The sequence below is a fragment of the Ambystoma mexicanum genome, chromosome 11 (assembly GCF_040938575.1).
Source record: "Ambystoma mexicanum isolate Mex_15411 chromosome 11, UKY_AmexF1_1, whole genome shotgun sequence".
NCBI lineage: Eukaryota > Metazoa > Chordata > Amphibia > Caudata > Ambystomatidae > Ambystoma > Ambystoma mexicanum.
This window is the reverse complement of record NC_090934.1, coordinates 1180049872-1180076479: the sequence shown is the minus strand read 5'-3', so window position 1 is coordinate 1180076479 and position 26608 is coordinate 1180049872. Positions and strand designations below refer to the sequence as shown.

Genomic DNA, 26608 nt, shown 5'->3' with positions numbered 1-26608 from the left:
TTTGATTCCATTTCAAAGCAGTGTATCCAGACGTGTTTGGAAGCTATTCAATTTAAGTGTACATAAACAAACCACATGCTTACAAAACCTACTATGATAGGTATATAGAACAAATGAAGGTTGAGTAGTTTTATCTTGAGAATTTATTATGCATCGTGGTTCATTTCTATTGACCTATGCAGAAGTCGAAGCTACGCATTTAAATCCTACGGCCTTTGTCTAGGTTTATGATAGGTGAAGACAGTGATTTTTTATCTGTTCACTAAACTGTGGCGGGAAGTTGAAAATGGACTGCAATATACCACAAGCTACATCAGGAGGTGGAAAGGGGAGTGTATGTAGCGACCATTCCTGTGTGACTGATTTTAGACATTGGATTTTGATTTTTTGTTATCTTTTGAATGATCAATGTATTTGATGTGCTTATTTTATGATCTATGTATGAAAGGTCATTAATTATGAACATTATACAATTAAAAAAAGGATTATTCTACATCAAAGTTTTGTAGTGATCCCAAAGAACCAAGCACCTTATTTGATGTGCATGATTGTTTGACACCAACCTGAAAATGGTAGGTTGCCTGTAAGAGAACAGGATATATGACTTATCCTAGCCACCGATCTGGGTTTACAAGCTAAAAACGAATTATGACCATTAACAAATCTATTCTTCACTACGTCCAAACATAAAACGGTTGTATCCGGGTTCCTTTATTATTTGAAGGTTTGGGTATATTTATGTACTGCTTTATGTTTCTTCTATACACTACACTTTTTGATTTTTCATCAGTGACATTTCACATAGAAAATCATGCCACTAATAAACAGTATTATGAGCTTACCCCCTTAGCTTTTAAGGCCACATTTATTAGAGCCGGTTGTACTTTGCTATGAAGCCGAGCAGCATGAAGCAGCTGGCATTATGAAAAGCTAACGCCCCAATAGGGGCATTGGCTGTGGGAAGCAGTGCATGATTTGGGACTCCTGAACAACGGAGAACTGCATGTATGTGAGATTATAATCTACTGACAGTTTAATACGGGAGGAAGGTGGCAGTTATCCAAGGTTAACGCCAGAGTCTGGACACTTTGAAATGATTAGTTACAGGTGATGCAGTGCAGAGGAGGATGACAGAGTAAACTTCACTTACTTGCCAAAGAGGGAGCTCGCCCACACCCTCTAGATCATACTCCCTGCCTGACCCCATCAATCCTTCCAGTGCTGCGTATTTATGTACATTTTGTATGTTTGTACCGTACTCCGCATTTATGTACGTTTTATACATGTGTACCATATTACTCCTTAGTTTGAAGCCCTTGCCCCTTAGGTTAATGTTATCTTTGTAAGCCACCTGTTTCTTATTATTTTGTTGTGTCCCAGGTTTATTATTATGACCCACTTTGTTCATACCCTTAAACCGTTTCACCACTGTAATGGCAGCCTTCCAGGAAATGCCTCTGCCATCTGCAAACGTGTTATTGCAAGTCATTTAGGAATTGACAACCATGGTCTTAAAATAAATGGAAAATACAAATGGAGAAATTGACAAAGGAGAGGCAGAGACCTGCTACTGAAGCAGAGAATTGCAACTTTCTATGATTCTCTACGGCCGTTTGCACTCATCGTTTTTCCATAAGGTTTCCTTTTCGCCAGCAATCCGTTTCTTATAAAAGCTTGTGTGGTTTGGGGGGTCCATCTACGTTGCTACTGGAAGGTTGCCTTGGACAATCAGCTGGTTGATTGCATTTCATCGGAATTAACTGACCCTATTCTTTGCTACTTTACCAAATTATAGAGCTGGCTAGGATCTTGTAACTTCATTGATCAAACTGGATAAGCACTTGTGCTCATCTTTGTCCTATTTTACAGGCAGTCTTCGTAGTAATGTCTCCACCATCTGTACATGTGTTACTGCAAGTCATTTATTATCAAAACTGTCACCCAAGTTCCTCAAAAAAGTACAAAATATAAATACATTTGATGGGATATTGAGAGAAGCAAGGATCGGAAAAGAGCTGGGCAGGGAAAGTGAGTTTCAAGGCTGTCCGCGGCAGGGCTGTCAGATGGCATGAAGTAAAGCATGTTTGCTTGCCAAGGATACTGTACAGTTGATTTCAATGAAACTATTGTATACGATTAATTTGCAGGCAAGTGGTGAAGGCTTCCTGTAGAACAAGGCCACTGAAATCTGCCCAGGCGTTATGGTATTGGGACTGGTAGGGAGAGTGCGAGTCCAAGGGAGGTGTCACCCTCTTCCTTTCAGTACTAGTGTACAGAAAGACTCAAATGATTTAAAACAAAACATATTATGCTGCCCATAATCTGGTCTAAAAGGATGACTTTAGAGACTACCGTACTACACTAGAAGTCATTCCCACATCATCAAACGTCATCACGCTGTTAAAGTCATCAGCAAATGTCTCCGAATGGTTGGGGATGAGTTTAGGATGATTAAAGAATATGCAAACATCATCCCTATTTTAGAAAACTCTGTTCCTGATGCTTTCAGGATGACTTGCTGATCACTTCAAGAGATTGCACTTTTGTACCAGATGATTTGGGGATGACCTACTGATTACTTCAATAACATTGCCATGAAACATGTTTGTTCTTTATGATTTGGGGATGGCTTACTGATTACTTCAGAACATTTTGTAGGATGATATGCAGACCAATACAGATTATCATTCCGCTTTTGCTTAGTTGCACTTTTGCTCCGTGACCCCCCCCCCCTTTGTGGCAAGGGTACAGCTTGAGACTATTTTGGGCCAAAGTGGAAGCCAGAGGCCTAAACATAGCATGAACCCCTGGGTGAGAATCCTTTGCCATCCCAGCCAAAAGCAGGAGGTTAGCACCCTCACAATCAACACATTTCCCTTTTACTGCACCAATATATGCCAGTATTCACATGTACTCCTTCACACAGTATTCATGTTTGCTTTGCACATAGTCCAATAAACAACAACCATAACCAAAAGGACCTCACAGGATAAAAAACAAAAGAAAAAACACATAGGATTAAAACAAAAGAAAAAAAAGAAAGAAGCAATTAACAAACGGAACCACAAAGTCCCATCAACCGAGGTCTCAACTACCCCCAACCTACGAAATACAAGCAACGACAAACCACAAACAGCAAAGACTTTACTCAAAAGACAAGGAAAAACACCAATCGAAAGAGGACGCCCAGTAAGAACCCAACCCACACATCATACCTCGCCACAAGAAAGACAAAGGAGCCAGAACAGACAACAGAAATAATAAGAAAACCCAAAGCACTCAGGAAGGCACGGACCAGCATGATCCCACAAACCCAAAAAAACTTGACAAACATCTTAGATGGTCCAAGAAGACATACAAATACCAGAGCAAACAAAGACAGACTACAATGCTTGCTATCTATCCACATATGACAACATGGTAAACATACACTGCACAGCAACAACGAACCAACAGTCAACCAGCGTCACAAATACAGACCCAACCAGGACATGAAACAACTAATAAACCATCCCAACCCGGTCTCCACCATGGACAATACCCCAACCAGAACAAGGGACAAATTGGAATCCATCACACTCTACACCCCCTATATCACGAAGACTGGAACAACAGAGGGGTATCTACCCTATTTAACACCCGGAACAAAGCAACCCCGCCATAAACCTTATCAGTCTACTCAGCAAAGAGACTGACCAACAAAGAACCACCCCACCCAAAAGACTCAACCTGGGGAAAACTCACCTGGAACAGAAATCCAACACCACACAGGTCAGAACAAACAATACTAACAGCAACACAAAAGGGAAATCAAGAAAACTACACGGCAGCCTCCTCAACGTTCGATCCGTTGCAAAACACAACAGAAATCAATTACCTCCTAAGCGAAGGAGGCACAGACGTGCTCTTCCTTACAGAAACCTGCCCATCAGACAACTATAAAGCCATTGCGAACAAAGCAATACCTGACAATTATAAATTAATACACGCCAACAGAGAAAACGAAGGAGGCGGAATCTCAATTATACACAAAAAACACGCCCGAGCATCTCAAATCATCACAACCAGCGCGGAAGACTATGAATCCCTCCTAATCAAGATAGAACTCAACGACCAATCCAACATGGTATTCCTCCTCATCTATAGACCACCTTTTTACAACCCCAACTTTGTAACAAAACTAGCAGACGAGGCCGCCATGCTATGAATCCACCACAGCAACCTAGTCATACTGGGATGGTTCAAAAAAGAAAATGTGTACTCAGCAAACTCACTGTGCACTCCTTGAAACCTTGCAGTTCAAGCAAACAGTAAATGGATCCACCAACGACACCGGACACACCCTGCATGCCATTTTCTACAGGGAAGAACTATGTGCATCAGCGCCACCTACACCAATGGTGTAGAGTGACCACTATTGGATACCATTCTACATCATGCCCCAAACCCGCCTACTGGCCGGGAAGGAAATACTCCACACCAGCAAGAAAAGAAACTGTAAGCACTTGGACCTAGAGGCCCTAACAAACGTTCTAGATGCAACTGCCCCAAACGATAGAGATCCCACCGATACAACAGAAGACACACTCAACAATTGGATCACCAAGGCCTTTGACCAATTAGCACCAGCTAAAACATTCAAATCAAAACCAAAAAAAAAAAATATATATATAACAGTTCACAGAAGAACTGAGAAAAAACAACCGCAAAATGGAGAGAACAATACACCAGACAAGACAAAATAAAATACCAAAGACAACTCAAGACTGTACAAAGCAAAGCAACAGTTCTCAAAGCAAAAAGACTCTACTACGCCACAAGAGTTGAATCGGAAAACAATCCACAGAAAGAACTCTTCAAAATCAGAGATTAAAAAAAAACTTTTCCCGCAAACATTACATCATCCCTACACAAAGACTTTGTGAGAAAATCACCAACCACCTGAGAGCAAAAATAGACACTACAGGAGACCATCAACCTAGCTGGGGCAAATACAACCACTGAACCACAGACACCAGACAAAACACAAAGCTCATCTACCCAAAGCTCATCTACCTAGAACCAATCAAAGAGGAAACATTCGCCACACTGATTAAGGACATCAACTTTGCAGGATCTCCAAGGGACCTCTGCCCCCCGGATGTCTTCAAATTAATCCTCAACCACAGAACCACAGCAACAGGCTTCCAGAACCTAATGAACCCATCACTCAAAAGAGGAATAGTACCATTCTCCTTCAAATCAGCATACATCAAACCACTGATAAAAAAGGTCCGAAAGCGCAGAAGACCCAAGCAACTACAGGCCGATATCCAACCTGCCCTACCCTACGAAGATCTTGGAGAACCAAGTCGACAAAATCCATCTTAAACAAAACAAACGGAATACTCGACCAATCACAAGTTGGCTTCAGACCAATGCGAGAATCAGCACTTCTATCGATATGGGACGACCTGAAAATAAACGCATACGACAGCCAATCGCTCTCTTTCTATTGGACAGTTCAGCGGCTTTTGACATAATCAGCGACGCAACACTAATAAAAAGCTTGATGGAATGTGGCATGCAGAAATCCGCCCTAAAGTGGCTTACTTTATTCCTCACAAACCGAACAGAAAGAACCTACCTACCACTGTTCACCTCAAACATCAATGCTGCGGAGTCCCATAGGGTTCCAGCCTCTCCCCTCTACTTTTCAACTTCTACATGTGCCCACTGATGAAAATCATTCGATCCCACTGACTTACCGCCTACAACTACGTAGATGGCATTACTGATTGTGAAAACCAACACAACACAGGAACAAAATAACCCTCAACAACTGCCCCACAGACATACAACTGGATGACAACGAACAACCTCAAACTGAACCCGGCAAAAAAGGAAATAATGCTCTCACCCGCAGGGTTTGACAAAGGGAACCCACAATTGGACTGCCCAAATGGCATGGGTAACGCAACCAAAGACTACCAAAGTAGTAAACAACCTAGGAATACTCATGGACAACAGAAACCGCAAGTCAACGCAAACACCAAAAAATGATTCTTCCTCCTACCACTCAGGATTACTCAATACCTCTCCTTCTCCCACAGAACCGTCACAATCATATGCCTGATAAGAATTACTTACTGTCATGACTCCGCTATCCAGGTGGTCGTGGTGGCGGAGGAATCGGCGGCGATATGAGAGTGTCCGTTGCATCCATTCAGGGGCTTATGTTGCACAAGATCCTCCCAAGATGGCGGAACCTTACGGACCTGTACCGAACCAGCCTCCTACAGTGTCTACTGCGGAGGAGCCTCTGCCCCCGAACGGTCAGGTAACCGTATTTCAGGCAGGAACGCAATCCCAGCATTACGTCGCTACTCTGTATACAGACGCTCCGTAAGTTTCGCAACTAAGAACCTCTTCGTGCAGCCTCCTAGCTCTATGTGCTTTCTTTTCTGCCTACTACCTATACCTTGTATCGTTTCAGAAATCTTACCTGCAAACACTTCTACCATCCCCGCTCTTCGTGTGAATCCGTTACCGCGTTCAGCTGTCAGCCGCTGTTTCTTCCTCTCGGCGAATCAACGCGATCCAAGACAGTACTCGGCCCCGCAACGGTAGGAAACACTCCGGGGGCTTCGCGGCTATAACCTGCTTCCTACTCAACCCTCTTTCATTCTGCCCTTAGACTTCACCTCCTTCCTCCCGTGGTTTCCATCCTCGAGTTCCACCCTCGGAACTACGGAACGAAATCGTGATCTCCTCTGGGTTCCTATTCAGACTCCAGCCTTCGCGCCTGTCGTCCGCATTACCAGACTCAACCCAGTAAACCTTCAGGACTCCACGTTTCGAGGAAGACGCTCCACCAGTCTCCTGAAGAGCAGCAACAGGGTTTTCTACCCCAGAGGGTTTCCCTGGGATTCCTGCTGTGCCCAGTTCCTCCCCTTTGGTAGGCTGGGAACGGTAGGGACCTCGAGGGGATTCTCACAATCTTCTTGTACGCCTCTGCTGACCAGGTTAGTGATTCTGTGACAAAGTTCCTCATTGTGGTATTGGAGTACTCTCAGAGATTTGACACTTACGCAAACAGCCTCTAACTAGGAATGCCAGGAAGACTCACCAGGAAACTCCAAAGGGTGTAAACTATAGCAACCATGATCCAACTAAAACTAAACAGAAGATATCGCATCACTCCAGCACTGAAAACCCTACCCTGGTGACCAGCAAAAAAGGCACATCAAATTCAAAGCACTCTGCATCACCCACAAAGCCTTGCACAGACAAGGAGCGGAATTCCTCCAAGACACGATTAGGCGCTATTGCCCAGGAAGGGAACTAAGATCCAGCAACAACCTACAAATGGAGGCAAAACACCACGACAAAAAGGAAATTCCGAGGAACAGCGTTCTCACATCTAATTGCTAACACTTGGAACAACATGCCCAAAGTAATGGGAACCACAGAAGACCCCATCACCTTTAGGAAACTGCTCAAAACCTAGCTATTCAGCAGACAATCAAAACCAGCAACAACAACACTGCAGACAAACAACTAGAAAGGAGACGATTGGGGGCCAAAAGAACCCGCAAACAAGAACCTGGCTAGATTCTGTCAAGCTGCATACAAAGGGTCACCCCGGAGAGAGACCACAACAAACTGACCGACTTTACTAATCCTCTTCCCTTCCTGCTCCGCCAGAAGAGACGCCTGTTACTCACCGGTGAGACGAGTGCGTGGAACCGGGGAGTAGATCCAAAAACCAGGAAGTTGCTTGAAGAGCTTTGGGTAGAGCCTCCACCCAAGCCTCCTCTATGTGAGGGAATAAGACCTTCAAAATGATATGACCTCTTGCTGTAATTAACCAGACAAGGGGACTGATCACCCAGAAGGGCGGGGAGAACGCACCGCCACGAACCAGGCTGTAAAGGAAAGAACAACAAGTAAGTGATACGAAGGTAATACTTGTCCCCTGTAAGTCTTACGAATCGATGGAATACCTGAGCTTTTTCCCCCCGTAGTATGGCAGTACGGCACAAAACCGGGAATCACCTAGGAATATAACAAGACTTAGCACCTAACTGATTTAAACTATGACACAATTCAGAAGGTGGACAGGATCTTACCAGTGGAGAAGGACTGAAGGATTTGAGCAGTTCAGAACACAACGACATGGATAAAATATGAAAAAGGGAAATGTTAGTAGGATACTAATACCCGGGCGGCACGAGGGTCGCACTGGATTCGGGATGGTGCACAGCTGCAGAGCGTCCTTAAGTGCACAGGAAAAACAAAGTTCAATCCAAAAGTTCCGTTCGTAAGGCAGAAAAGTCTTACAACTGGTGACTGAAGAATGAAGGTAACAACCAGTCGGGATGGCAGTTCCAGAGAAAGGTAAGTCGAAGGCAGGCAAGGTCTGGCACACTAGTGGACAGCGACTATGGCAAAAGCGTGTAGAAGAGAAGTCCGGGAGAAGACAGGGTTCCGGTACACTTGCAGGCGAAAACAAAGACAAAACTTTTTCTAGCGGGGTCCGTGGAAGCAAAACAGAGGTTTGGTACACAGAAAGGCAAGTCAACAAGGGAATTCCAATAGCGGGTCCAGTAAACAATCCGAGTCGATTCCGTAAAGAGACAAAGGGTTTGGCACTCGAAGGAGGAACTTCTAAATGCCGGGAGTAGCTGTAAACAGAAGCGGCGTCCTGGCTGCATCCACGGACTACATCAGTGAGAGAGGTGGGGCAAGCCAACGCGAGGCTCTACAGCCGACTACCGCACTGAGCTAGGTTTTCTGGGAAGTGTAGTTTTCGAGTTGCTAACTTCCACGGCAGCTGCCATCGTGCATAGAATGGAGCAGCATTATCCCGTATCCTTTTGGGGAGCGCCATGAACCTCCTGACCTTCCTGGTAGCTGCACTGGGAAACCGAAGTGCTAGGGACGCAGGTGGCCGGGTTTTCCGCACAGGACGAGGTGAACGTCGACCCATAACAGTGCCTCTACACCATACCTTGGACTAGGCACACTCATAAACATAGAGAACCATTACTATGCCGACAACCAGATTGAACCACCCACATTGCCCAATACCATCTAAAATTCAACAACACACCAAGATGCCGGACTACATTACAGCTACGACCACCTGAGACTCTGAATCTCTTAAGGACACTATCTAACCAGTGCACACAACCAACCCATCATAACCACACAACACTAACACCAGCACAAAACACTGCCACACCCGAGGCATGGAATCTTATCTATGCGGTTACAATGCGCGAGGCCGCTCACAGGTGACCACATGGCAAACACTCACAGATGCCAGTTCCTCCTGGTTCTGAACCTATCCTCTCATCCTTTTCCCCACTAACCCTCTACCCCACTTTTTTGGAGAGCCACGCAAGGGCCTGGAGACTGTTCCTGGGTAGTAGCAGTGCAGTACAAATCAACATAACATAACGCCAGCAATGTTACTATAAGAAAACATGCCCACCATGGCTCTGCCACACACTCCTGTTGGCTTTGCCTTTAAAAATGTCTAGTTACAACAAGAAAACATGTCCAAACTCCCTGCACAATGCAGGCGAGTCTAGATGCATAATAATGCTCATCATGCTTGCTTTACCCATGAAACCCAGTGAAAAAAGCCATGCCACAATAAGAAGTGGCTTGAATGGCTGCCCTAAATGTCACTTTAGACACATAATAACACTCATCATGCTTGCTTTGTCATAGAATTCCAGTAAAAAAAAAACAAAAAAAGTCATACCACAGCAAATAATGGCTAGACTGGATGCCCCAAAATGTCAGTGCAGCCACATATCATCCTTTCTAAAATATACTTTTTTTAAAAACAGCATTCTGAACTGGAATCTATGATGGATACCCATTAAAAAGTGAATTGTGATTCCAAGATGGCTGCCGAGTGGAGAGCAGCGTGATCGTGAAGCTCTCACCCCCGGGGCCAAAGACAATAAAGATAGATAAGAGCCTTCCCCAGGCGTGGATTTATCCATGTAGGCTGTGGTGATAGTGCAACAGCCCGGATCGCTGGGGGACTTCTGCAGAGGCAGTTGTGTGGCCTTTGTCCCCACGTTGTCTGAGGTGCAGGGGCACTGTGCCCGCGGTCAGTGCAGGCCAAGCTGAGAAACATGCTAACAGACAACGAGCAAGAAGAACCACTCGGGGAAACCCAGGCCGGTCTAGGATCAGTGCGGCTACGAGGCGGGGTGCCGGAAAGCAGCCGCTGTCGGACGGCGAAGGAGCCCGTCAGGAAGGAGTTGCCTGCGATATTGGATGCCACCCGGGGCTAGATTAATGAAGCGGGTGCTGCCCTGCTGGCGAGCACCAGCGGGAAGATCGAGGTGGGACCGAGCCGCCCCCGTCCCGGAGAAACAGCGAGATCAGGAGGATCTGCAGGGGACATACCGATAGCCAACTGCTGAGAGCTGCGCAGCGGAGAAGAGCAGCCAGAGCCTCCAAGAGCGGCCGCACAGCGAAAGTCAAGAGGCAGAAAGGCAGTGACCCTGAGGGGCTCGACTCCCCCTCAACCCCTCTTGGGGGAGAACCATCACAGTCAGTGTGCACCCTGGCCCAAGGGAAGTGTGCAAGCAGACAGAGGTTAGCCAGCTTTGAGCAGAGTGACAGTGAGGAGTGGGGAAAGAGCGGCGGGAGGGCCCCTGCCCAAGCTTTGAAGCCAGCACTTTGCAGAGACGACAATGGAAGGCCCTGTGGTGTTATAGCCAGGGTGGCTAGAGGCCTATTTGAGGTACATTTTAGATTTTGGAGCTGCAGATAGTGCCTCAGCCAGCGCACCCCCATCCAGAAGCACTGCGGATAGGCGAGTGACTGGTAGGGCCCTGGCCTCCCCGGGCCAATCCTGAGGCCGAATAGAGGGCTAAAGAGTCCATCAACATCCATGGTGGATAAGGAACAATAAGGGAGAGGCCATTGTCGGGCTCAGGGCAGAGTGATCCTGGCACCAAGGCCAGGAGGATGGTCATTTGAAACCCAAGGAGGACAAACAGTGGCTCACCTGCGCACAGTTAGAGGGGAGTTCCAACCCCCCCGCCCCCCCAGACGGTCAAGGGCAGAGCCACAAAGCGGCGGAGGGAGGAGGTTCCTACACCCTGAAAAATGGCCAAAATAGGTCCAAAGGATGCAAAACAATAACAGGGAAAATAGGAGGGGGCAGCCCCCCCAATCAGACTTGCCTACCCACTATGTCTAAAAACAAGGGGAAGGCCATGCAAACTGCCCACAAGTCTGAAGAAACCATGGGAGGGCAATCTGCTTCGACTCATGCTTCGACTCTGGAGCAGAAACAGCAAGGTACCGGAAGGGGGGATTTCAGGGGGCCAGGGCAGGAGAGGTTTTGGGGGCACTGGTAGGCACTGCAAAAGATTAAGTGGTCACCCAGGAAGTCCTTCGACAATGCTTTCAGGATTTTGGGAATAAGATAGGGAAACCATTCAGTCGCAGTTTAGCATGATGAGCGCAGAACTGACCCAATCCTTGCAAGAGGTGAAGGGGGACAAACGAAACTAGAAGAGCGGATCGATGCAGTGGAGAACGCCATACAAGAGGTTGCAGCGGACACTAGGAAGATCAACGAGCTGGTAGAGCAATTAGCAAGGGCCATTCAGAACCTAAAGACCCAGAGCGAAGACCTTGAAAACCGCTCGAGAACTTCAAAATAAAAAGTGCCTTGCGGACAACGATCTGTGCACGATGGCGCAGGAAGTGTTTGCAGAGCTGCTGGCTGTGGAAGACTGGTCGGGGATAGAGCTGGGCCTCATACACAGAGTGGGGCCAAAGAGGGGAGAGTCAGGGGCCAGACCCAGAGATGTAGAGGTGGCCTTAGACAAGTACGGGCAGACTGAGAAGGTGCTGGCGGCTGCCAGGAGGGCCAGATCAATCAGCTACAATGGCTCGGAACTTCAGCTCTTCCAGGACCTAGCCAAGACCACCCTGGTGAAGCTTAGGATGATGGGCCCGGTGGTGTGCGCCCTAATGCAAGTGGACATACGCTATAAATCGACTTTCGCTTTGGACTACAGCATCGAGTGGTCACCACCTGCAAGGAAGGTACTAGGGTACTGAAGATTGAGGACGAAGGTTCACCACGGCAAGAACAAGGACCGTCGAGAGAACTGCTCAAGGAGGTAAATGTGAGAGTGGATAAAGTTTTTCAATAAGAGGCTAAAATAAACAGGGCCTAAGGGGCCCGGTTTAACCCCCCCCCCCGATGAGGGGGCAGGACTGGAAGGTGCCCACACGCCCACCATCGACACTGGAGCACCACCCTGAGGGAAAAGGGGGGTTACAGGAAGGAATGTTGTAATCCGCCTGGGGGAGGTAGTTAGGGGAAGGTACTGGGGGGTTGGTGGGTGTTACAGGATGTCTTGGTTGGTCTACATGGGTCTAGAGGGACCCGCACAGGTTTACTCTGTTACAAGGGCTCAATTCCAAAGAGGAGTCGGGGAACCTAGAGGCTGGCTGAGCCCTGCCCAGAGGGGGTGGGGGGGCGAAGGGGATTCGGGGGGTCCCAACGGCAGGTCCCAACGGCAGCCACTCATTAGTGCGAGCCACACAGTAAGACGACCACGGGAAAGAGGGAAGTGCTTCGGGTGACCGCCCTAAACATCAGGGGGCTCAATTCCCCGGTTAAGAGAAGGAAGGTGGAACAGTTCTTGTGGCGGGGGGGTGGGGGTCGCAGGAATTGTAGGCCTCCAAGAGATGCACGTTCTGAGGCGAAACAGGCATAAGCTGAAAATAAAGGGGTACTGCCATCTGTTCCAATCCAACTGTCCTGGGAAGACAGGGAACTTTCTGGTCATGGCTACAGAGGGGGGCACAAGGGGTAGTTATCTGGCAGCCTCTTTCCAATGGGACAGGGGGACATATACAGTGGCAGCAATCTACGCCCCCAATATGGGGGAAGATGGGTTCTTGCAGGCAAAACTGACCAAATTGGAGACTCTTGCCAAAGCACAGATAATATTGGTAGACAACTTTAATCTGGCCTGGGATCCAAGAGAAGACAGGAGTTCAAGGGTGTCCCACAACCAGGTCGCGCCATCTACCTGCTTGAAAAAACACATGGCCCAATTGGTGTTGGTAGATGGCTGCAGGGAACTGAGGGGGCGCATACACATTTTATTCCCACGTTCATAGATCCTTCTCAAGTATAGATTACTCTTGGATTGCAAGGTCACTATTGGGAAGGTTCGCGTGGATCGCGCTGTCAGACCATTGCCCCATAACTTTTACCTTAATTATGGGGCAGAACTAACCAGGCCTATGGTGGTGGAAGTTCCCTAGCCACATCCTTAAGGATGGAGACCTACATGAAGAATAAAATCTTGGATTACTTTGCACGTAACGCAACAGAGGGTGTACGGGAGCAGGTGGTGTGGGACGCATTTAAGGCTATATTGAGGGGGAGGCTCATTGCGATGAAGTGCCAGAGGGACAAACAACTAGGTCTCTTACAGGAGAAATTGGAAGCTAAACTTAAATAATGGCTCAAATGGCAAATAACGCGGGGAGTACTTTGCAAAGGAAATATCAGCTGATTAGGGGCCAATAAGATGTTTTGCAGACTAGAGCTGCAGAATGTTCATTGCTCTACCTCCAACAGAGGTATTATGTCAAAGCCAATAAGGCGGATCGCTTGTCAGCAAGGTTCATTCGGAAAAAAGAAGCATCAAGGACAATCCTTAAAATAAAGGTAGGGGGACAAGAAAGCACTGCTCTACCTGACAATTTCGGTCTTCACAGAATATTATTTATCCCTGTACCCATCATATTTCCCTGAGGAGGGAGCCCAAAGGGCCCTGTGCCCTCTCCTCAAGATCACTCCGCAAGAACGGGAAGAACTTGAGGGAGATATTACTCCCGAAGAAGTAAGGGCGGCTATAGCTGCCTTGCCATCAGGAAAGGCTCTGGTCCCGGGCGGCTTTCCAGCTTGCTTCTACAAAACCTTTAGTGAGGCACTGATACTGTGCTTAGTCCAGCTCTTCATCTCTTTTGGGGAGTGGGGGGGAGGGGGCAGGATGTATCACCCCAACAATGGAAGATGCCAAGGTTGTGCTGCTCCCAAAGCCGGGTAAGGATGTCACTATGCGGTTTGTACCGGCCGATTGCCCTTATTAATCTAGACACAAAGATCTACACCAAGGTTCTGGCATCACGCGTGGATAAGCTCCTGCCCAAAAGGATTGATCCCGACCAGTCAGGATTTTTTTAGGCTTAGGCAGACCTCGGATAACGTTTGGCGGTTCGGTCATCGGATTGAAAAAGTAAAGAAATCTAGAACCTCTGCACTTATATTACCGTTGGATGCTGAGAAGGCACTCGACCGAGTCGAATGGCCATTCCTGCTCCATACCACAGAGGTTATGGGATTTGGTTCTAAACTCCTTTCAATGCTAAGAGCCAACTACTGAACACTGCCCTTGCGCCTGGCAATCAACAGGAAACTTTCCCAGAGGATGACGGTCTCATGAGGCACTAAGCAGGGTTGCCCGCTCTCTCCGCTCTTATGTGCTATCCACCTCGAGCCGCTCTTGGCCAGCATTGGGGCCTCCCCGGATATTAGGCGGGATTCCCTTTGGGGGTGGGGGGTGAGGAGCATTTAGTCGCAGTGTTTGCTGATGACATGCTCCTCTTGATCACAGAACCAGAAACCTAATTTCCAGGGATCTCACTGGAACTTCTATTTGGGGAGGTGGCATGGTTGAAAATAAAACCCCACAAATCAGAGTTATTAAACGTGACCGCCCGCTCAGTAAAGGTTTAAGAATTGCGGGGTATAGTACCCTAGAGATGGACAGAAACCAGCATTAGATATTTGGAGATCCAGATTACTGGTTCTCTGAGTGCTCTTTACCGTGCCAACTACCCGCCTTCAGCGGAAAAGCTGCACCAGCTGCTGGCGGAATGGGTGCCCTTATCAATATCCTGGATGGGGAGGATAAATGCCCTTAAAATTGTGATTTTGCCAAAAATCCTGTACTATTTCACGGCCCTACCAGTGGGGGTCCCCCAAGGTTTCTTCAGGACCATTCAAAAACATGTTGGGTCATTTATTTGGAACCACAAGAAAACCAGGGTAGCTATGCAGATGCTAATGTCTCCCAGAAGCAAGGGAGGGATGCGGGTGCCAAACTTCCACCTCCATTTCCTTGCGGCTCAAATCAGAGTGAGCCGGGATTGGTACAGGAGCTATCGCGGGAAGGTCTGGTGTCGGATGGACAAAGCGTAGTGGGCTTGCCACTGGATGAGGTGTTGTGGTGACCCAAGGAGGATAGATCTGCAAACATGTACCGTAGCAGGATAGGGGCCCTAGTAGAGAACTCATGATATGAGCTGGTGCGGAGAGTGAACTTGACCACCTTCCGCTGCCCGCAGACAATCGCTGTTTAGGAATTCCAAGTTCACACCGGGCATGGAAAGGGGGGCCTTATATGGGTGGAGGTGGCAGGGTGCCGCAAACTACATGGCATGTTCTCGGGTCAGGACATTAAATCCTTTGCACAGTGCAAGCAGCACATCAGGCTAGATGATGGGGGAGAGGTATCACTACTCTCAACTGAGGCACTGGCTTACGAACCCAATGGTCAGGTCAGCGGTCACCAGGGATCTCACGCCCTTTGAACGGTTCGTAACGATAGACGCGGGGACAGGCATTTGGTAGGAGCATTATATGGGATTATAGCAGAAGGGGCAAGGAGCCGGGATGGCACTATTTGTAGCAGTGGGAAACTGCAATGGGCCAGCCGCTTGAGGGGGAACTTTGGACTCAGTTATGAACAAATATCCCCAAGCTCACACAGGCCATCCAGATTCAGAAGATGTGTGTTAAGATAATGGTCCAATGGCATCTCACCCCAGACAATAATACATACTCTAACCAACTGCGTCAGCGCTCTGCTGGAGGGGATGTGAGAAACAGGGATTGTGGAAGCATATCTGGTGGGAATGCCCAGTCACACAGCCTTATTGGGACATGACCCGTGTAGCAATGAATACTATTTTTGGGAGTCAGATGGCAGACAACACAAGGATGGCCATCCGGGGAACGAGCGGGGTTCTAGAAAATCTACCCTCGAAAGCTCAAAGAAAGACATATCATCCTGATAGTGGCGGCAATGCTTGCAGTGTCACACAAATGGAAACAAAATGCTGCCCCCACAGAACACTAATGGGTTAGGTTAGTAAAATCTGGAACTTTGTGGCACTTCAGTGGGTGACCTATTTGATTCAAGGAGATCACCAAAGGTTTCTCTCAGACTGGGACAGTGTCCTGCATCACCTGTAGTAGGACTCCCGGGCTGCATGGTGCCCGAGGAAAAGGAGGTTGCTGGGGCTGGGGTGAGTGCTCGCTCCACTTGGGGAGGGTGCCTTCGCAGTAAGCTGGGAGGAGATATGGCTGAAGTTTCTAGGAGAGAAGGGACTATGGGGGGGGGGGGGGGGTTTCAAATGGTGCAAGGGCCCGTACAACGGCTGACGAGAGAGCTGGGCAGACCGGGAGCCATCTACATAGTTTATGGACTTCCAGGGGATTGGGGAGGACGGGGGTGGGGGGGGAAAGCAGTCAGGTCTGGGTGCGTTGTCGGTTACACGAATTGGAATCAAGGGGAGAAGGGGCAGGGTGAGAAAGGATGTGGCGGGGGGGTTACATGTACATGTGTTCTTACTGTTGAAAATGCCAATAAAATATGTATTTTTTTTTTTGTAAGTGCATTGTTACTTTGCTACTCTCACCAGCCAAAATTAGCTCCCTGGCCCAGAACGAACACACCCACACATACATTATTGCACTCAACAATTTAACATACCACTCTCAGGTAACTACGCCCAAGACACACTGACATCAATAAAATGTATGTCATAATACAAAATTAGACGGCCCTGAATAACCCCTGCCTCAACGATGAGAAGACTGAGATTCTCATTGTGGGCTCCCTAGCTAAAATAGGTGCTATCCACTCCGACTACTCCCCCCATCAACATCAATGGTACAACAATTCCTGTACTTAAACAAGTCAAAAACCTAGGAGTCTACCTCGATGCCAATCTCACAATGAACATAGAAGTATACTCTCTTCATCCACATCCTATACCGCCAAACTAATTGCATTACACTGTCCAGGGCTCTGATATTGTCAAAGCTTGACTATTGCAATGTGTTATTACTCAGAACATCCAACTTCAACATCACCAAACTGCAACTAATAAAAAGTAAAGCATTACAGGCTGCATTAGGAATACAAAAATGTGATTATAGCTCTAAGATAAGGAGAGACTCCCACTGGCTGCCCATCAAAGCTAGAATCATTTTAAAACACTTTGCATCGCATTGAAATGCCACTACAAAAAAAGCACCTATCTACCTGAATAACGCTATAGCTAAAAAAGAATCGTCTAGATCCCTACGATCTAATAACCACCTACTCATGGCAATTCCCGCTTCAGAAATACTAGTGATGGGGGAAGTAGCTTCCAATGTCTGGCCACTAAACATTGGAACTCCCTCCTGCTCAGCATTAAAAAAAAAAAAATAAGGCGTCCTTCATTGCCTTAAAAAAACTGCTAAAAACGTGATTATTTAACCAATAAATCTGCAATCTCAGAATGTGTAAATAATGCTGCTTACTTGTATATATTTTCATTGTAACCTTCTATACTATTGTATATATGTTCAATTTCTCTTGACCAATGTTTTCCAAGCTGTCTGTAACCTCGCCGTGATACCCCCGGTCCGGGCGTGTAATAAAATTCACTCGCTTATTAAACACACAGCATTCCCTCACTCATTGCAAGAGAGGATCCTAAGTGACCTACCCATACATTTTATATCCCCCTGCACCTGTTCCAAATAGGCACAGGGAAATGTTTTATTTCCCTGTGCTTTGAAAAGTGTACCTCGATTTACATGAAAATGCCCAAAACCCCCTTTCCACCCTCTGCTTTGCGCAACTGTGTATTTGGTGGGAAAAGAGCACCTCAATGAGCACAACTATGATGCACACATTTAAATGTCCTTTGTGCACGGTTCACCACCTTTTTGGCGCAAGTGAAGTTAATGAGCTTCCCATCAGTTGCACCTAACACGTTTGGAAAATCGTGGCATGATGGTTTATCCCTACTGATCACTTCTTTACGCTGTACGTTCATTTTCAGAAAGTGTGGTTTGAGGTGTCAGATGAATTAGGAATGGGAAAGGACACACGAGAAGGAAATGGCAGTGCTTTAAGTGGGCCAGGGCCCCCCCCTCCCGGTCCCACCATGCCATGGCAGGTCATTATCCCACCACGGCCTCAGCGTGAGATGAGCCCGCCACCATGATTGAGTCAGGCAGCTGTGATTGACAGGAGTGCCAGCCAGCCACAACGTTGTGCTAAGCGATGCTGTGGCTGGCTGACACTTCTGTCAGTCACAGCTGCCTGCATGAAACACACCGCGGCGTCTCCAAACTGTAACTTCCTCTCCAGACGATGAAGTTATATTTTCTTTGTTGCCTGTGGGCAGAATCATGCCTGCACCCGCTCCCCAGGTCACTGAGGAGTCTTTGACCCACGGCGAACCTGGTGACTGTGCGCTGCAGATTCGAGAACCGAGCCCACAATTGAACAGACCCGGTTTATTTATTTATGCAGTTTGTCGGATAGGTGTATCCGACAAACAATGCGTAAATAAATAAATAAACCAGATTGTGGTCTGTTCCCTCTCTGCGCACAACGTGGTTAATTTATTTATGCATTGTTTGTCAGATACGTGTATCCAACAAACAATGCATAAATAAACCCGGTCTGTTCAAACAATGCATAAATAAATAAACCAGGTCTGTTCAAGGAGTGAAACCAAGTCTGTTCAAACAATGCATAAATAAATAAACCCGGTCTGTTCAAACAATGCATAAATAAATAAACCAGGTCTGTTCAAGGAGTGAAACCAAGTCTGTTCAAACAATGCATAAATAAATAAACCCGGTTTGTTCAAACAATGCATAAATAAATAAACCAGGTCTGTTCAAGGAGTGAAACCAAAATGCATAAATAAATAAACCTGGTCTGTTCAAGGAGTGAAACCAGGTCTGTTCAAACAATGCATACATAAATAAACCAGATCTGTTCAAGGAGTGAAACCAAAATGCATAAATAAATAAACAAGGTCTGTTCAAGGAGAAACCAAAAGGTGCAAGAACAGAGAAAGGAACAAGGGGATGAAGTAAGGTGAGAAACCAGGTCTGTTCAAACAATGCATAAATAAATAAACCAGGTCTGTTCAAGGAGTGAAACCAGGTCTGTTCAAACAATGCATAAATAAATAAACCAGGTCTGTTCAAGGAGTGAAACCAAAATGCATAAATAAATAAACAAGGTCTGTTCAAGGAGTGAAACCAAAAGGTGCGAGAACAGAGAAAGGAACAAGGGGATGAAGTAAGGTGAGGGGCCGGGTGCGAAAAGAAGTAGAACAACAAGTGAGCCTGAAGGGAAAAGTACCAGAGAACAAGAGAGTGAGAAATAAAAGTGGTGAAATATTCCAAAGAAATCGAGAAACGTTAACTTGAGAGAGAAAATAAGGGCAGGAAAGATAGGGAGACAACAGAGTCGAGGGTGCATACATTGGGGAGAAAACTATGGAAAGAGAATGAAAAGAGGAAACAAAAGAAAGTCACAGAAAACGATGATGTTACAGAAGAATGAATGAGAAATTAGGTGAGAGAAAAGGAGGAGAGGAAAGTCAAAGGTTAGAATGAGGAAGGGGTGAATGAAAGAGAGGAGGAGAGAAAAGATGGGCACAAATAGAGAAGAAGGGGAAGAGAAGGTGGAAAGGAGAGATGATATGAGAGGAAATATGGTGTGAGAGTGGTGAAGAGGAGCAAAGGATTGAAAAGAGGAAAGGAAAGACAGGGGTAAGAATGCGAGAAGGGTGAAGGAATGGAAGAAGAGGAAATAAATGGGCGAGACTGGTGAAGAGGGGCAAAGGATTGAAAAGAGAGGAAAGCAAAGACATGAGAATGGAGCAGTGGAGTGAAGCAATGAGAGCAAGGAAAAAGGAAAGGCGAGAATAAAGGGATGACAGGGAGCCTGGAGAAGAGTTAACTGACAAAACACTCATCGTAAGACACTTCTTGAAAAATTGTAAAATGACCTAACAGTAGTATGACCTCATACAGACATAGATAGACTCATTGCACAGGCACTCAACAACTACATGCCGGTTTCTTTTTGGTTTTCCTTGAATATTGATTGTCCCCGAAACCTTGTTAGTATGTGTTTGGTCCCACACATTTCCTCTACAGCCTATCATCTCAAAAAGTGCCACCTGTTCCTCTTCCGATGCGCACAGCATTCATGACACAGAGCAACACCCAGGCAGGGGGACTGCTAGCAACACATTGATATGATATGGCATTTGTAACGCGCCTATACACAAGTGTTTTAAGGGGCGAATTGAGAGTTGTGTTTCACAGCATAGCCATCCTCAGTCATCAAGCCCATGCTGCCACCCTCATGACCTCCGGCTTCAGTTTACCTCCACTGTGGTCCTTTGATACAGTAAGTGAGGCCCAATTCCAAGGTCCTACATGGTTGCTCTTGCTGGGTTACCTTAAAAACTACTTCAAAGACAATTTTTGAAGGTGTTCGCAGGTGTATCCGACTAAAATAAACTTGGTAGTGCGCTGAGCGGGAACAGTTCTTGCGTCACAAGGCCACACCTGCATACACGATCCGGTTTATTTATTTATGCATTGTGTGCCGGGTGCACATGCTGATTTATTTAGTTTGTACCAAGCGGACTGTGTTGTGATATGCACTTAGTTATATAGACCATTTTTACATGTTCTTCTTTAGGCCACGACCATCAAGTGCAAGCCACGCCCCTAAATGAGGCCCCCACGCCCCAATTTCATACCCCACTTAAAGCACTGGGAAAGGGTGCATTATTTATTTATTTTTTTTACTGTTTCTGCAGTCCTTAATCCCAGATTTGTTCATGAGCAGGTATTATGTCAAATACCATTAGCTCCAGACCAGATACTGTGACTGGAATCGGTAGCCCAAAAATACTGCTGAGCAGGCATGTATTTGTGCCTGTAGTTATAAGCCCCAGGGCAGGTATTCTGTCACATGTAACGGATGAGCAGGTACTGTATCTAATTGGTATCCCAGATTGGGTACTGTGTCTGTAATTATTTGCCCCAAGGCAGGTTTTGATGTAGCTGATGAGCAGGTACGACGTACAGTATCGGAAGTCATTAGCTGCTGCAGAGCAGATATTGTGTCTGCAACTCATTCGTTCCAGCCAGAGGATCAGCCAGAGAATGCGATGGACCTTTACCATTAGCGCTAGAGAAGGTAGTGTCTGCCGATATTCCTCGGGGTGTTGTTTCTGTGTCTGCAGCCATTAGACCTAGAACAGACACTGTACCTGCAGTTATTATATATGTAGTCACTTATACCAGAGCAGGGTCCGTGTAGTATCTGCACAGTGTCTACGATACCAACAACAGGCTGCCCTGTGTAATTTCAAAACCAGATGTTTAGAAAGTCACGTACTTAAATGTTTAATTTCAACATGTGATAAGTACAATACAACGAATTACAGCCTCAACGTGCATTTCCAGAGGTTGCAAAAAGGGCTCCTCCTACCAACATAACAACAAAGGAGTGACAACGTCTAAGTTAATTAATAATGGATGCTAAAAGAAATGCATGTAAAATTCACTAGAAGAGCTGAATCGCGTGCACTCACCTGACACCGCCTAGAATCAGGACAAGAGCGTTTTGTAAAGGGAGGCCTTATATTGCTTTCATTATCAATCACATATTTAAAGTCCCTATGACACCATATAGTATTTCGTGTTTGTTTAAAAGTTTGCCGATACTTTCTGACATGCCTTTACGACGCCATGACGTAGATCACGTATTTCTGTTAAGTCGTCCTGACGTTTCACGTGGGACGTCGTCTACGTGCTTAGGAAGAGAATCACGGAGGAAGGAGCACCCAATGCTGTGCACCGGCAGGTATTTATTTTTTATTGTGTGTTTATAAGGCGCATGTACATCTCGGAAGTGCTTTGAAGCGTCAGGTATATTTAGGTGCCGGTGGGTTTGTTTTTCCTATTTTGATTGTGGTTGCAACTACAGCGGATCGTTGTCTTCTTGGCTGGGACGACTTCGACTGCATGAAATTCCCTTCTCATGCTTTCTTTAACTTTACTGCCTTTATGAGGTGCGGGGTTCTGATTTGAAAATTGCAGGGAGATGTGCCTAACTTTACCCTCAGTGCTACCAGGCAGTGCATTGAGCTATACCGCCCAGAGTCTGTTTGTACCACAAGTAGGGTGGCCAATTTACTGATTATGCAGGATTGTCCCACAATTAGGGACCCTGTCCCGCAGATTGCAGAGTGTCTATGGGTCGGGACAACCTGCCTCCAGCACAGACACTCTGCAAACTGAAGTTGCAATTTACACAGCATGGCGCTGCTGCTGCCGCCGCCTGCTGCTTTCTTTCTCTGGGTGGCTCTGCAGCCCTGGCTCCTTTTGAGCCTACAGGTCCAGCTGTAATGCCCTGACACCGGGCTTCATTCAAATACAAATGCTTTGTTCCTGGGGTTGTTATAGCCATGTTTGCAGTTAAAAAACGTGACCAGCACTTCTCAAGGACAAACTGTTTGCATTTCAATTAAGCCAGAAATTAAGAGCCATTAAAAAAATTACTTTAAAAAAAAGGGGCGGGCTAAATGTGAATGACGTGATTTCATCACCGCCTTGTGGGCAAGTGTCCCGTGACAGACTATCAAAGAGGTGGCCACCCTACACAAGCGGTCTTGCTTGATACCCCACCGCGTGCCATTTCTTCAGCTGTCTGTATTGGACAGAGATGCTTCATTTTCCTGTATTGCTTCACTGACTAGGTGGCTGTGTGTTCATGTATACTATGCTAGTGTACGGTGAAAACGCAAACTTCTTTATAGTCTTGCCAGCAAGATAACAATTGAGTATTTGGCTTAAAAAACTGCCATACTGTAGGCAGAAGTCCAGAACGGCGCGAAAACACTTAACTGCATTGGGAGCCACTGGCCTCCCATGCACAGTGTAACATGATGGGTGTGGCCACGAAACAGGAAATTAACTCAGCCTGGATGTGCGCTTTCCTGCACTTGGATTGAGTCCAAGCTATGTTGTTGCTTTCTGCTGGTGCCGCCAGCATCTTCTTGCTTGGTAAGGGATGCTGCTTCTTGGCTCAGCCTCCCACACCACAGTTGGGAGGGGTTGCCGGGAAGCACGCGTTTCAGGCTTTTCCCAGTCCCTCTGCTTCCCTTGTGGACCCATAAAGGAGGAGAGGGGGCGAGCAGGGTGTGCGTGGGCTGGATCACTGCAATGTTGGTCCCCCCGCACCCCTCACCCTCTGTGCCCAGGGACGGAAGCATGCATTGCCAGTGTTATGATATCTGGCTCCCCCAAGGCAGATTGCTGTGGGGGAGCTGGATATCGTACACCACCAGCCCCCCCTGCTTTGGCTACCCCTCTGACTGGTCACCCCTCTGGTCCATGGGACGGCTCTGGCCGGGTCTGAGATCCGGCATCTGATGTCTGGCCGGATATCGGACCCTGGCCTACCTCAGCCATGACCAGGTTTTACCAAGCCCCCAGCTTTGCTGAGGGAAGCTGGGGGCTCGGTGACCTAATCTTTGCGGTGCTCTTTCCCCAGACGTCCCTTGTGCATTTACTGGCTCTCTTTGCTCATCCCGCTTTGTTTTCTGCTGTCCTGAAAGGAAAACCATGGGAATCAATGGGCCATGAACATCACTTTGGCTGATCACTGTTGTTGAAAGCAAGCATTCTACATGCTGGACACGTTATTGTTGTTCAAATGTGCATTTTGCACGTTCAATGGAAAAAAGTCATTTCCAAACTCAAACGCTGCTGAAACTTGCGTTCACTAGTTTTCTTTGACTTTTTTTTTTTTTTTGTCAGTTCACCTCACCAATACTCTAATTTGTGTGCCCCTTGCATTGTGTTTTATCACAGGTTATATTTATGAAGATGTTATGTTTATCAAACTCGTTAATCACAAATAAATGCTTCTGTTGTGCTGACAGCAGTTATTAGGAAATTAAACTGGGTTCATGGGTGCCAACTTTTGGTTTTTCCTACAGAGGTAAAAATGCCCCAACCCATCCCTTGGCCAAACAATTTTATAGCACTTCATTCTTAAGTCATTTGATTAACAGGTTTTGCATATATTTTATGTTTTTATTGTTTTGGTTAAATTCAATCTTGAACACATTAAAAGAAACAACAATATTTCAATACACCTAATTATATTATGTATATATAACATCTCAGCAACGGTCTGTCAACCTGCTGAGTTACCACGGTAGCCATCCACTATAGAGCGAGTCTATCCATCCCTTGATGTACTAAAATCACTCCATTACCAATAGTACTTTGGGTGCACCACTGCCATAGAAGTGATTTAAAGTGGAATTTATGTATCTATTCCTGCTGTGGGTGCCAGGCCTTCATCTGCATGTGGCACCATATGTTGCAGAGAAGCCGGGGGTCCTAGTGTCTGACATGGCAGCCGTGGCAGAGTCTGCTGCTAATTCAACACTTTCACAGAACTGCAGTAAAAGCTAAATGGCTATTACTCGATGTTTCCGAAAGTTAGCTTGGAGGGTTAAGCACTACTCTGTCGGAATCTATATAAGATATGTAGATGAATGATTGGAATGCCTGCAGGCTGGACTTCTAGGCAGGTAATAGAAAGGGTAAAATATAAGAGGCTGCTGTTCTTTCTTTCTCTCGCTCAATATTTTTTTGTCTATGTGACTGAGTAGGAGTCACGTTTTCAGGTATGTGCTCTGATTGCTCTCTATTCGCTCTGCCAGCTAGGGTCGACTGGCCTATAGGGAACTTTGGAGATTTCCCAGTAGGACCCTTTTGTGTGCTGGGGGGGGGATGTGTGCTGAGTGGGAGAATGTAGTGCGCGAATATTGGTATGGTCAATCTGGTATGTCTATTTTTCTTTTTTTTTTTTTGCTTTTTCAACTGCAGGAACACAAATATCATCCCATTTATGACGGCAAAGTCCCCAGCAGAATCTCAATCAGGGATTTCCAACTTATATTTCTCAAGTCCAGTTTGGGGTGGTACTGAAAGTTCATGTCTCATGTGGGAGTTGCAGTACCGTGCACTGTGTACTTTCTCCTGGTTCCCCAGTGTTAGGTCCTGCTTACTAGCTGATGCCTAACACTCTAGAGCTGGTTTTAACCCCTGCTCATCTAATCTTAATTTTGAAGGCTTGCATATGCCCATGTATCCTTGACTAACTGTTTGTTTTCATTGCGGCAGCATTACTCCAAGCGTCGGTGCGTCATCCTAACCACCTGTGTCCCAGCAAGAAAAATCCAGTGAAGTACTTAACCCAGTCACGCAAGCAGGTAAGGATTTCTTTTCCCTATGCACCATTGGTTGAGTAGAAGTGCTTGAGGTTTATATCTGCCCTGTGCAATGTGCATCCAGGTGTGATTTTTCTCCACCGATCAGTGGCCTGGTCGAGGACCACACTTCAAAATAAAATGTGCGCTAGAACGTCACAATCTGAACAGGCAGTCCTCTGAGACTTGTATCAATGTGGTGTTTTTCATTTTTTCTAATCACACCAGTATTTCTGAACCATTTTTGCAGAGTTGTTTCCCCTAAACTGTTCACATGGTTCCTTATCAGTCTTTGCATATGGTGTTTGCCATTGTTTCTGTTTTTTGGGGGGACTTCAATTATTTTCCACCAGCCTTTTCACATGACTTAGTTTTACATTTTTGCATGTGGTGTTTGCCAGATCTTTTGAAGCATTTTTTAATTTTTGAAAACTTTTTTTTTTAGATGAATCGTTGGTACTAAGTGAAAAGATCTTTATCACTGTACTGATGGGGGAACATTATAAAGGCCAATCCATGACCACACAGAGCAGTCTTTCTAAATCGAACTATCATACTTGTCAAGCCCCTGCCACACATGAGTGCGCGCAGGGACTGACGGACGCTTTGAGCCCCAGCAGAGTCGTCGCAGGAGGCAGAGGTGAGTTTTGGACTGTACATATGTGTGGGTGTACGTGGGGAGGATAGGTGTGTTGATGCAGGATGACGGGGGTGGTGGGAGGGAAAATGGGATTTCGGGGGTTAAACACCCCCCTCCACTGATTAACGAGTGAATGAGCGGGTGGGGAAGGGGGGGCAGTATGTGTTATTTCTGCATTTTAATGCCAATACAAAAATGGGCGAAAAAAATCAGGTTGTGTTCAGGCTTTAAAATGCAGAAATATCACATGGAATCAGATCATTTCCTAGTGCCCACAGATGGTAGAAATCTCAAATGACAAGGGGAGGTGGAAACAGACAAAAGAAATGCAAAAACACAGTAATATGATGTCTCATTTGGACTTTGTTTGTGGAGCTACATTAGCAAGCCGGAAGCCAACACAATTAAGGTGGCATTTGGAAACCAAACGTACCGAAAAGGTCAAGGATTTCATTGTACGGCAGCTGCAAGGTCTACAACAGCAAAAACACTTAAAAATGTGGCCTCACTACCTGCAAA

General features: G+C 46.4%; 1 protein-coding gene and 1 long non-coding RNA gene across 10 annotated transcripts in view; one reads left to right on the top strand and one right to left on the bottom strand.

Annotated features, from left to right (window-relative positions):
- CSK (C-terminal Src kinase) overlaps positions 1 to 21849 on the bottom strand; it is a 914950-nt gene extending 893101 nt beyond the window's left edge. For 3 of the 8 annotated variants that reach the window (XM_069624501.1, XM_069624495.1, XM_069624502.1), the window contains exon 1: positions 21754 to 21849. The gene's annotated coding sequence lies outside the window, so the exon portion shown is untranslated. The remainder of the gene's footprint in view (positions 1 to 21753) is intronic. The other 5 variants (XM_069624499.1, XM_069624500.1, XM_069624504.1 and 2 more) reach the window with 4 other exon arrangements.
- Positions 21850 to 21944: 95 nt separating this feature from the next.
- The window catches only part of LOC138504195 (uncharacterized), a 52316-nt gene continuing 47652 nt past the window's right edge, over positions 21945 to 26608 (top strand). For both annotated transcript variants that reach the window (XR_011279798.1, XR_011279799.1), the window contains exons 1-3: positions 21945 to 22025; positions 25364 to 25452; positions 25895 to 26089. This is a non-coding gene — a long non-coding RNA (uncharacterized lncRNA). The remainder of the gene's footprint in view (positions 22026 to 25363; positions 25453 to 25894; positions 26090 to 26608) is intronic.